General features: G+C 50.5%; 1 protein-coding gene across 3 annotated transcripts in view; it reads right to left on the reverse strand.

Annotated features, from left to right (window-relative positions):
- PPARA (peroxisome proliferator activated receptor alpha) overlaps positions 1 to 6,559 on the reverse strand; it is a 64,847-nt gene extending 58,288 nt beyond the window's left edge. The window contains exons 1-2 of one of the 3 annotated variants that reach the window (XM_006164627.3): positions 6,352 to 6,559; positions 5,485 to 5,624 (exon numbers count right to left, since the gene is read on the reverse strand). The gene's annotated coding sequence lies outside the window, so the exon portion shown is untranslated. The other 2 variants (XM_006164628.3, XM_006164631.3) reach the window with 2 other exon arrangements.
- Positions 6,560 to 6,622: the final 63 nt, after the last annotated feature.

Consider the following 6,622-nt stretch of genomic DNA (forward strand, 5'->3'; position numbering starts at 1 on the left):
GAGATGCTCAGTGCTCTCAGCTGGGGCCACCTGGGGCAGGCAGCACGGGCTGTGCCATGCCTGGGAGTGCCACCAGGCCTGAGTGTCAGTGCCAGGAGTAGCCCCAGATACGGCAGAGGGAGGAAAACACTGGAGATGCCACTGTGCCCCACAGTGGCGTTCACATTCAGACAGAGGCCACTCGCGACTTACTGGTGGGAATGCTGGTGCCCCTGTTCAAAGGCGAAAAAGAAAGTGTTTTGGGGTGTGTGGCTGGGAGAGAGGGCGTGTGCTACTTTCCAACAGCCTTTGATGGATCACGAAATGGCCAGAGTGTCAGATCTGGCTCTGCAGAAATGCAGGCCAGTGGGCAGGCCCTCCTCCTGACACATCTGCCATGTGCTCGCAGCTTTTGAGCCACCATTTTTTGAGCTTCTCCTCACCCCTGAGTGGCACAGAGAGGAACTCCACTTTCCGGATGAGAGGCCAGCAACCTGGAAACGTGACCAAAGGCCCCAGGCCCGGTGGGCAGCAGAGGGCCGAGACTCCAGTCCTGCGACTGACGACCTTGAGCCTTTCCCGCGGTATCAAGCCGCTTTCCCAGTGCAAACTGAAATTTTCATACTTTTTCTTTTCTTTCTTTTTCTTTTTTTTTAAAGAGAGATTTTTGCTATAGAGCACGTGTGTTCATTGGAGAGACAGAGAGAGACAGAGACAGAAAGCGAGAATCACCCGCCAGGGAGGATGGCCACGCTGCAATCCTTCTCTTCCGTTCTCCTCTGGAGACATCGGGCACGCACCCGAGCCCGGCATGAGTGTTAAGCTGCTGGGTCTGGGACTCGAACCGCAGTCGACTGCATGGGAGACCAGTGATATATCCATTACGCCATCTGCTGGTCCCTCAAATACTTTTTCTTTACCATAGGCAGGCCTCAGAACAGAGACAGCTCTGCCAGGAAGGTAACCATAGCTGGCGTCCTGGCAATGTGAAGTGCAGGGCAGCTTTCAAGACGCCGGCACAGTAGAGTAAGCGTCTGGGAGGGAAGGGCCACGCCGAGAGCATCGAGCACTTCTGCAGCCTCCAGCTGGCTCCACTCACAGGGCAGGCTAGAAAACCCACACGGTGTTCCTTCCGAACACGCTCAGTGTGTGCAAGTGACAAACACACTGGAAAGAGGAAACCATTCCTTTTTGTTTTTATTTGAAGTTTATTCATCTGCTTTCTTCATGAGAGAGAATTGGGAAATGGCTCTTTCTCTCTCTCTCTCGTTTTTTTTCCTTTTTTTTTCTTTTTTTTTTTTTAGCAACAAAGAGAGGGAGGGAAAGTGAGAAATTGCCCTCTGGAGGAATGATAATTTCTCCTCTGTTCTCATCTTGGGATTTTGGGAATGCATGCACCAGTGTCTGTCATGTCTTTCAAGTCACCAGGTCCAAGACTCAAACTGTGCAGTTGACCGTGTGGGATCCAGTTCTTTAACCTCCATGCCACCTGCTGGCCCTGGAGCATAGCCCCTCCTTACAGGGTCTTCGTGCTGTGACCTCCCCCAGTCCTGCAGCCAGCCGGGATTACAAGTGCATCCCTGCACACCTGCGTGTTCAGGCAGGCCTGGGATGTGAATCTAGAGCCTTCCCACATGGCCTCTAGCATCGTGCCCCTAATATTGGGCTGAGCCACAAATTCTTTTTTTTTTTTTTTTTTTTTTTGAGAGGTTTTTGCTATAGGGCGTGTGTGCTCGCCAGAAAGACAGAGAGAGACAGAGAGAAAGAAAGCGAGAAATCACCCCCCGGGGGTGATGGCCACACTGCAATCCCTTCTCCTCCATTCTCCTCTCGGGATCTTGGGCAAGCACATACACGCACCCGGCGTGAGTTAAGCCACGGGGCCCGGGACTCAAACCACGGTCGACTACATGGGAGTCCAGTGGCATAGCCATTATGCTAACTGCTAGTCCCCAAGCCACAAATTCTTTTTAACACAGTCCACTAGGGGCCAGCCCCATAGCACAGTAAAGTGCTATGCTTGGAAAGTCAGATCTCGCACAACTGACCCCAGTTCAAATCCTGACCCCAGAAACTTGAAAAACATGTCAGGTATGTGTGCATGTGTACACCAAATTCTGAAAGAAGAGAGAGGTGCAGAAGAGGGGACTGCAGCATGACCACACACCACCGGGAGCTGCTTTCTCCAAGCCTCTTCCCCTTCCCCCTCTTGCATACACACACCCTCTGGCGCTCTCTCTCTCTCTCTCTCTCTATATATATACACATCCAGAACAGCCACAGCTCTTCCTATCCCTGGCTTAAAACTTACTTTTATTCTTTGTTCATCACAAAGAACAGCTATGCACTCGCGGGGAGATGGAGGGAGGGAGAGACAGGAGCACTCTTTGCAGGGTCTGGCCTCCTGTGATTCCCTCTCTCTAACCTGTGGGTTCCAACCACAGCTGCCAGTTGGCATGTGGAATCCAGCTTCTTCTTCTTCTTTTTGATTTAACAATTTCTTATTATTTTTAGAATTTGATATAGGGCACCTGTGCTTGCTTACCAGAGAGAGACAGAGAGAGAGAGAGAGAGAGAGAGAGAGAGGGAAAATGAGAAAGCATGCCCCCAGGGGCAGGACTCAAACTGTAGTCAGTCACATGGTTGCCCAGCGCCCTAACAACTATGCCACCTGCTGGCTTCAAGGATCTGACTTCTCTTAAGCAGTACTTTACCACTGCATCAAGAAGACAGCCCCTGAAAGCTATCTTTTTTTTTTTTTTTTTAGTTTTTGCTCTTGGCATGTATGCTCCCAGGAGAGGTGTGGGGAGAGAAAGAGAAAGTGAGAAATCACCCCCAGGGGATGGCCACACCGAAATACCTTTCCCTCCATTTCCCTCTTAGGGTTCTAGGCACCCTTGCACATGCTTCTTAGATTTTTAGGCTGTTGGATGTGGAACTCCAACCTCGCAGTTGGCCACATGGGATCCAGCTGCCCTAAATACCACACCACCAGCTGTCCCCATATTGGTTTTTTTCTTTTTTTTTTTTTTGGGGCGGTTTACTTTTGGGCGAAAAAAAAACACATGGTCGGTCCCATGTAAGTGGCAAGGCTGAGGCAGCAGACACAGTCAATGTCCAGCCCACAAACAGAAGCCACGGCCCTTTAAAAAGTTCACGGAACAGCTGAGAAAATGACGCTACACCGAGCCACAAAAGCCAGAGATGAAACCAGAGCCCCTTGAATTCCAAAAAAATGCAGAAATTAGGCAGGCCACGTCCTCTAACTGCAGAACGACAAAACTGACATGAACGTGAAATAAAAACACCAGCCTCTTGGAAGCAAAGACACTCACCCTGTTTGAAATGAGAAGAAATCTCCCCCTCAGGAGGAGGAAATTCAGCTCACTTACAATTTGTTTTCAATAAGCAAAGAGACACCCTGGTGTTTCTGTGAAAGACTGCTTTAAGAATATTTCACATTTCTCAAAGTTGCATTAGCTAGTTTTCAGTTACATAAAACCTGCCTGCCATCAAGAAATGAAGTTCCTAGTGAACTTGCGCAACAGCTCAGCACTGAAAGGGATCTCTCCACCTTTGTCACCTTTTCTAAAACACAGGTGCTCACAGACAGTATGCAAGAAAAACAGGACTATCACGAAAGAGCAAGATGTCCTTGCAAAACTGCTTCCCTGGGCCAGCAGGTGGCGTGATGGTTAAGACGCTAGCCTCCCATATGGCTGATCATGGTTTGAGTCCCAGATGTGGCAGCTTGCTTTCTCTCTCTCTTTCTCTGTTAAAATTGAATACTACTACTAATAAATAAAATAAAATAAATAATTCTTTAAAAAATATTGCTTCCCTCCTTGCATTTCTTCTTTTCCTATGAGGACACTCTTTGGAGTGTTTTTTTAAATTTTGTTTTGTTTTTCAAGTTTTTTTTTTGTTATAGGGCACGTATGCTCGCTAGAGAGACAGAGAGATGGAAAGCAAGAAATCTCCCCCTAGGGGATGGCCACACTACAATTCCTTCTTGGGATTTTGGCCACACATATGTACCCAATGTTGAGTTTTAGCCACTGGGTCCAGGACTTGAACCGTAGTCAACTCTGGGAGGCCAGTGATGTAACCATTACACTATCTACTGATCCCTTAAGCTTTTTTTTTTTTTTTTTTTAATATTCCGGTATGAAAATCCATTACACGGTTGCCTTGTCCAGCCTGGGTACCTGAGCTCATAGCAGCTACTCAGTAAATATTTAAAAACACACAAATTAAAAATATATTAAAGTATTAACTAAATAATTACTGCACTTAATAGCAGTGATGTACTTATATACATTTAATATTATAGAGCAGAAATATTTTATTCACATGAAAAGATTTTTCATAACCTAACAGTAACGGTCAGTAAAGCAATTTACAAAACAGTCTACATTGAACGAACTTATTTTCTCTTTGTTCTCTCTGCCACACACATACAGTTTTTTAAAAATAATTATTTTAATTTTATTTATAATAATTGTTTTTTAAAATTTGACCAGAGAGAGAGGGAAATTGAGAAAACAAGCTAGCAGGTCTGGGACTTGAACCACTGTTGGTCATGTATAGTCCAGTGCCTTACCCACCACACCATCTGCTGGCCCCCATACAATTTTTTTTTTAGAGGGAGTTTTGCTATAAGGCACATACGCTTACCAGAGAGACAGAGAGAGATAGAGAGATGGGAAGTGAGAAATCACCCACTAAGGGCATGGCCATACTACAATCCCTTCTCCTCCCTTCTCCTCTCAGGTTTTGGGCATGCATGCACATGCACCCGGTATGAGTTTTAAGCCACCAGGTCGAGGACTTGAACTGTAGTTGACTAAGTGAGAATCCAGTGACATAACCATTATACCACCTGCTGGTCTCTACACATACAAGTTTCAAAGCCCTATGCACAAGTTTGAACAACAGGCAGTAAAAAACTACTTGGTGATCATGGCCTCTTAGAGTTCTAAGACAGGGGAAAGCACAGAGGGAACCTATTTTGTTTTACTGGGCATTAATTTACTTTGTTTCAAAGTTATACCAAATTGGTGGGGGATTGTCGGGGGACCCCACGAACCCAGATCATCTGGCGCCGCCTTTGGGCTATCCCTGCCTGGCTGTTGGCAGTTCGGGAGTAACCTGCTATCTCCACAAGCCATCTGCTTAACACTGACACTGCTAGAACCCGGAACAGCTACACGGCAGCTTGGGCTTCGCTGTCTGGGAGTAGTCACACTTCTGAGTTGGCGTCAAGTTTTCAATGACAAAAGCAGCCTGCTGTGAAGAAATGTAGCTCCTAGCAGACTGACACAGTAACTGACACAGTGACTCAGTAACTCAGAACCTAGCAATGAACCTCGGTCTCACTATGGTCTCACTACTGTCTCACTACGGAAGGACTGAAAAGTATTCACGCTGCATCACAAAGTGACCCCCAGCTGAAGTAAACGCTTAATCTGGTCTGGAAACCAATAAAGACGAGTTTCTAGTTACCTGTGGCGACACCTTCTTGTCTGGGAGCTGCTCTGGCCACAAACTGACTTCACAGTGGCAGGGCCTTCGCTAGGGCCTTGGCAGGGGCGGGCGGAGGAGGACGACTGTGATGCGTCCGCTGGACTGCCACTCGCCACCACCTGGGAGAAGAAAGTCACCGTGACCCCGCTTCTTGCAGAGACAATGGTGTCAGGTCGTGCCCAGGAAAGCCCTGTGCCCCTCCTCCCACACCCTTTTCCAGGCCTCGGTTGGAGGAGGGGCCTTCCCGGCTTCCTGGGGGGCGGGGGACTGGGATGGGTGCGCAGGCCGGAAGGTCTCAGAGCGACCCGCCGAACCCAAGGCGTCCGCACAGATTTTTCTTAGAAAGACTCTTGACATTTGGGTAACGCTTCCTCTCCTTTCAATTAAAAAACGGCTTGGAGAAAGTATGAAGGTGCGGGTGTCCGATCAGTCTGGCCTGGGGACAGGGCCGACCCCTCGACCTGCGCCAACACCTCCCAGAGACCCGGGCACCTAGACGGCCCGCGCGGAACCGCAGTGGCCCGGGGCTCAGGAGGGGCGGCGCGTGGCCCGCTGTGTGGTGTGGCCCTCGCAGAGACGCCACCCAATCCCGGGGAGCCTGCCTGGACCGCCGCGGGGCGCTCGGGCACAAAGTGGAACCCGTCCCTTGGAGGTGGTCCGCCCTTGGTGAAACTCACCCGCGGGCGCCGCATGGCAGTGTGGGTCTCGGGCTCCCTAGCCTGGGGGTCCCCGGGGGCTCGGGAAGCGCCTCCTCCCCAGTCAGTGACGCCCGAACTCGACAGCCGAGGGAGCGGTGAGCACCGACGTCCCTGCCCGTAGCCCTCCTCTCCCCGCGCCCCGGACAACCTGGGGACCCTGCGTCTCCGAGGGTCGGGTCCCCAGTCTCAACCTCCGCGCAGCCTTTAGCCCCACGGTCAGCACCCGACGCCAGGCAAGACCCGAACGATCCCAGGGAGGCTGAGCAGGGGCAGCCTCCGGGGCCCGGGATCCCTGCACAACTCCGCGCTGGCCCTCGCCCGTGCCCCTAGCCCAGCGGGCTGGGTCCCGCGCATGCGCCACCCGGCCCCTACCCCGCCCCCGTCCGCCGCCCTCTTGATCGTGGGGCGAAGGAGACCCA

This window comes from Tupaia chinensis, unplaced genomic scaffold (genome assembly GCF_000334495.1).
Source record: "Tupaia chinensis unplaced genomic scaffold, TupChi_1.0 Scaffold143651_1, whole genome shotgun sequence".
In the NCBI taxonomy this organism is placed as follows: Eukaryota; Metazoa; Chordata; class Mammalia; order Scandentia; family Tupaiidae; genus Tupaia; species Tupaia belangeri.